At 40.3% G+C, this 6,000-nt stretch overlaps 1 long non-coding RNA gene across 1 annotated transcript in view; it reads left to right on the plus strand.

Moving 5' to 3' along the window:
* The window catches only part of LOC142491679 (uncharacterized), a 28,194-nt gene extending 22,563 nt beyond the window's left edge, over nucleotides 1-5,631 (plus strand). Inside the window, exon 5 of the long non-coding RNA XR_012800451.1 lies at nucleotides 4,047-5,631. This is a non-coding gene — a long non-coding RNA (uncharacterized LOC142491679). The remainder of the gene's footprint in view (nucleotides 1-4,046) is intronic.
* Nucleotides 5,632-6,000: the final 369 nt, after the last annotated feature.

Here is a 6,000-nt window from a genome sequence, read left to right on the forward strand (position 1 = left end):
ACAAAAAAATGAGAAAAGAAAATATAGTACCCTTTCAGTGTGAGATGGGTAGGCAGATTATTGGAGATAAGGAAAATCAGAGGGATTAAACAAATTCTTTGCCTCTGTGTTTACCAGGGAAAAATCAAGTTCAATAGTAGCGCCATAGGAGGAAGCCACAACCTCCATATTAATGACCAATTGGTTAACTGAGGAAGAAGTTCATAAGCGACTTGAAAAAATTAAAGTAAATAAGGCACCTGGCCCCTATGGCATACATCCAAGAGTTTATTTATTTATTTATAAAATATTTTACCAGGAAGTAATACATTGAGAGTTACCTCTCGTTTTCAAGTATGTCCTGGGCACAGAGAAAAACAAATAATACATGGTTACAAGTACAGTTACATAAATGAGCAAGGTATACATTATATACAAGACATTGCATGCACAGTTAAAGAAAATATATATTATGAGCGTATGAAACAGTTACAGACCAGGTTAAAATGTTAGACAGCCTTAGATTTGAAAGAACTTAAACTGGTGGTGGATGTGAGGGTCTCTGGTAGGTTGTTCCAGTTTTGGGGTGCACGGAAGGAGAAGGAGGAACGTCCGGATACTTTGTTGAGCCTTGGACCATGAATAGTCTTTTGGAGTCTGATCTCAGGTGATAGGTGCTGCATGTGGTAGGGGCGAGGAGCTTGTTCAGGTAGCTGGGTAGCTTGCCCAGAAAGTATTTGAGGGTGAGACAGGAAAGGTGAACTTTGCGCCTAGACTCTAGTGATGACCAATCTAGTTCTTTGAGCATTTCGCAGTGATGTGTATTGTAGTTGCATTGGAGAATAAAACGACAAATTGAATTGTAGAGGGTGTCAAGTTTGCTAAGGTGGGTTTGAGGTGCCGAGCCATATACTATGTCTCCATAGTCAATAATTGGCATTAGCATCTGCTGTGCAATACGCTTTCTGACCAGGAGACTTAGGGAGGATTTGTTCCTGTAAAGTACCCCTAGTTTGGCATAGGTCTTGGTTGTCAGGGTATCAATGTGCATCTCGAATGTTAAGTGGGAGTCAAACCATAAGCCCAGGTATTTAAAACTAGTGTCAGGTGTTAGGGTGGTGTTAGCGTTGGTTCTAATCAGTAGCTCAGTCACTGGAAGCTTTACAAATTTAGTCTTGGTCCCAAATACCATTGTTACAGTCTTGTCAGTGTTTAAAAACAGTTTGTTTTGGGAAATCCAGTTTCGAGTCTCAAAAAGTCAGACTGAAGTATGTGTTGAAGGTCAGAGAGGCTATGGCTGTGTGCATATAGGATTGTGTCATCTGCATACATGTGTATTGAGGCTTCCTTACAAGCTGTGGGAAGATCATTAATGAACACTGAGAAGAGTAGGGGCCCCAGAACAGAGCCTTGCGGGACACCACAGGTGATATCCAGGGGGTTGGAGTTAGAGCCTGAGATGGACACATGTTGGGATCTTCCTGATAGGTAGGACTGAAACCAGTTTAAATCATGTTTCCCTATTCCAGAGCTCTGGAGTTTGTTAAGCAGGATAACATGATCAACTGTGTCAAAAGCCTTTGCAAAATCTAGGAATACTGCACCAGTGAGTTGTCCCCGTTCCATTCCACACTGGATTTCATTGCAAACTTTTAGCAGGGTAGTTACGGTGGAGTGTTTGGGACGAAACCCAGACTGGAATTGGCTAGGGAAATTTGTCTTGGTGTAGAAATCGCTTAATTGGGAGTGGGCACATTTTTCCAGTTCTCAAGGAGTTAAGCTCAGTAATAGCAAAACCATTATATTTAATATTCAAGGACTCCATTTCCACAGGCTCAGTACCACAAGATTGGCGTAAAGCAGATGTGGTGCCTATATTTAAAAAGGGAGCTAGATCACACCCGGGGAATTACAGACCTGTAAGCCTGAATTCAATAGTAGGGAAACTACTTGAAGGTTTAATACGGGATAATATTCAGGAATACCTAATGGAAAACAAATTGATTAGTAATAGTCAGCATGGATTTATGAAGGATAGATCTTGCCAAAATAACCTTATTTGTTTCTTTGAGGAGGTAAGTAGGAATTTAGACCAGGGTAATGCAGTTGATATGGTCTACTTAGATTTTGCAAAGGCTTTTGATACGGTTTCACACAAGAGGTTGGTGTACAAAATAAAGACAATTGGACTCAGTAATAATATATGCACCTGGATTGAAAACTGGTTAAAGGACAGACAACAGAGGGTTGTCATAAATGGAACTTTTTCAGGTTGGGCTAAAGTCGTGAGTGGAGTACCTCAAGGATCGGTACTGGGACCCCTGCTTTTTAACTTGTTTATTAATGACCTTGAGGTTGGGATCGAGAGCAAAGTCTCCATCTTTGCTGATGATACTAAATTGTGTAAGGTAATAGAATCAGAGCAGGATGTAATTTCTCTTCAGAAGGACTTGGAGAGACTGGAAACGTGGGCAGGAAAATGGCAAATTAGGTTTAATACAGATAAATGTAAGGTTATGCATTTGGGATGCAAGAATAAAAAGGCGACTTACAAATTAAATGGAGATATATTGGGGGAATTCTTGATGGAGAAGGATTTAGGAGTGCTTGTAGACAGCAGGCTTAGCAATAGTGCCCAATGTCATGCAGTAGCTGCAAAGGCAAACAAGATCTTATCTTGCATCAAACGGGCAATGGATGGAAGGGAAGTAAACATAATTATGCCCCTTTACAAAGCATTAGTAAGACCACATCTTGAATATGGAGTACAATTTTGGGCACCAATCCTAAGAAAAGACATTATGGAACTAGAGAGAGTGCAGAGAAGAGCCACCAAATTAATAAAGGGGATGGACATTCTAACTTATGAGGAGAGGCTAGCTAAATTAGATTTATTTACATTAGAAAAGAGGCATCTAAGAGGGGATATGATAACTATATACAAATATATTCAGGGATAATACAAGGAGCTTTCAAAAGAACTATTCATCCCACGGGCAGTACAAAGGACTCGGGGCCATCCTTTAAGGTTGGAGGAAAGGAAATTTCACCAGCAACAAAGGAAAGGGTTCTTTACAGTAAGGGCAGTTAAAATGTGGAATTCATTACCCATTGAGACTGTGATGGCAGATACAATAGATTTGTTCAAAAAAAGGTTGGACATCTTTTTAGATGGGAAAGGTATACAGGGATATACCAAATAAGTATACATGGGAAGGATGTTGATCCAGGGATTAATCCAATTGCCAATTCTTGGAGTCAGGAAGGAATTAATTTTTCCCCTTAATGGGTTTTTTTGTTTTCCTTCCTCTTGATCAATAAGTAAGTATAGATATAGAATAAAGTATCTGTTGTCTAAATTTAGCATAGGTTGAATTTGATGGATGGATGTCTTTTTTCAACCTCATCTACTATGTAACTATATGTAACTATGATTGAAACTGGGGGTCTCCGGAACTGACACGCAATCATTTCAGCACTGGAGACTCCCGGATTTAATCCTAGGTAATAAAAATAAATTTACAGTTGAGCTTCATTACCTTAGTGGCTAACCACTAAGGAAATGAAGTGGTTAATAGCAGAAACTGCTTTGTTGATGGTAGAGGGGGTGGATGAAGCTTGTAGTTGCTTCTAGAGAGGGCAGTTGCCCACGGGTGGGTGTTTTAGGCCTTGCGGGAGGGGTTAACCCTTTCATTACCTTAGCGGTTGTCACCGCTAAGGTAAGGGAGGGGTTAATACCTCTCTGAAGGCCTAAACACCCACCTCTGGGCAACTATTAAGGTGGTATTTGTCCCTTTGTGGGTGTTTAGGCCTCTCGGGTGGGTAGCGGGAGTGGCTAACCCCTTCATTACCTAAGCAGTAGTAACCGCTAAGGTAATGAAGGGGTTAACTCCTACCGCAACCCTCCCAGGAGGCCTAACCACCTACCCTGGGCCAACTACAAATTCCCCCAGATTCTGCAATAATAGTGAATTGAATCCAATCCAAAACTAAGTCTTTTAATTCCATTTTTATATGTTTTATGCAATATTTTTGAGTGCAAGCCAACCCATTGTTTTTTCCAGTAGATCCTGAATCTGCAAGCAATATAAGAGCGTTAACAGGGGGTCAGCACAGATACACAAGCTATCGCATCACCACAACAGCAACCTATGGTATAGAGGACTGTGACAGTAGGGGTAAATGTGACTGCGTTTAATAAAAGTCAAGCCCTTCATTACCCCTACCTGTCAATAATACAGTTGTATTATGGTATGTATATTCATGTATTATCTTTTAACCTGATTCCAGCATTTCAGAGACATGGGGTTAATTTTGCTTTCAGGAGTAATGTTGCAAAAACTATCTGACCTTTCCCTGTAACATTTTTCATGTAACTAATGTTATGTTGCATTTCAACCAGCAACTAGGGGCTGGGCACATGGACAGCACCTGGCCTTGAATGTTGCAATGTTGGGGCTTAGTGTATATAAAGGTGGGGATTGAGACCCCTAGTGAACTTCAGCTCTGGTGATGAATTCCAGTTGCAGATTCAGAGCCCAAGTGCCGGTCCAGGTCTGAAAAACAGTCATTGTAGGCACTGTGAAGGAAGGACAGGGGAAATCTCTGCAAGTAGGTCCCTACATATAGTTATGCAGGGTATCCCCAGTTTTCCACGATTGGGTATGTGTTGCCTGTTTGTCAGTTGTGGATAACTTTTTTCCAATAAATTAATTTTATAAACTCTTGTGTTTGTGCCTGGCAAATTGATCCCTGGTGTGATAGTCCCGGTCTCCTGTGACAAGAACATTCTACATATTTCTAGAACTACAATGCCATCTACCGCTCCTGTTAACCCCCACTGTGTCCAATTTGTACCTGGATCAGGAAAGGTTAAGGAAAGGAGAGGCTGGAAAAATCATTGCTACAGTGTCAAAAACAAAATCTTGTAAAAAATATGTAATAATCAAGTTAGGGCAGTGAGCTCTCTTGGGGGATAACCATGCACATTTTATAGTGGACACTGGTAATATTTAGAGGTAGTTGTGTTGATTGACACTTTACATTTAAGACTCTTTAGAAAAAATTAAGAATATTCTTGAAAGACAAGAGCACAATATTAGTCATTTCAAATCTAGATGGTCCTCTGAGTCCTTCTTCACGAGCTCATCTTGTTCTTCATTATCCCAACAGCTAGACCAGTCTGCTCAGACTGAGTTACAGCTGTCGAAGCAAGGAATTCTGGGCCTGAGAATTGGATTATGCTATGGGTTGTGAGACACATTATGGTATACTAAGAATACTCTGGTGACAAAATGGTTAATCAGTTTTGAACAGTTTGTAAGGAATGTTTGAGGAGGTTGGGGAGCACCAGATAGTGAAGCATACAGACTGTTTACCAGAGAAGAGTTACAGTTAGCAACTTCAGGGTCATATGTCACTAACAAGATTAGACAGTTGTTGTAGGAATAGTGGTGAAAAACTCATTCTGTTTAGCTTGGCATAATAGGTGTTTTTCATAATCCTTATATGGGCATTACATTAGTTTAGCTGTATAAGCAATTGCGTAATATATCCGGTGATTTTGATGTATACAAATTGTTTTGTTCTTTGAGTGTTCAGACCAAGCTTGTGAGATTTCATCATTTTGGTCTGCTTGCAATTGCATCGTAATAAAGAAATCATTACTTGTCTTATTCTACTCATTTTTGGACAATCGGTATTTTTAGTTCTCCACTACCACACAGCCCACTCCATTACTTGAAAGTTAAGGAAATGTTCACCATTCCAGCGGCCTTCAGCTAGAAGAGGGTGCCTCAGCATCAGAGTGTATGGAACCCTTGGAGGTAACATGGAAACCCACAAAAGACAGGAGACCGAAAAACGTAAAAACGGACAGGGTTTATTGTTACACTAAAGTAAATAAGACTGGGAAAACAAAATGGAGTCTGCAAAGTGTACAGATCAACAAACAAAAGACTATGGTAGCTAAGGGAACAAACAAGATGGTGAAATAATACTAAGGGAAATAACAGGACAAAC

This window comes from Ascaphus truei, chromosome 3 (assembly GCF_040206685.1).
Source record: "Ascaphus truei isolate aAscTru1 chromosome 3, aAscTru1.hap1, whole genome shotgun sequence".
NCBI lineage: Eukaryota > Metazoa > Chordata > Amphibia > Anura > Ascaphidae > Ascaphus > Ascaphus truei.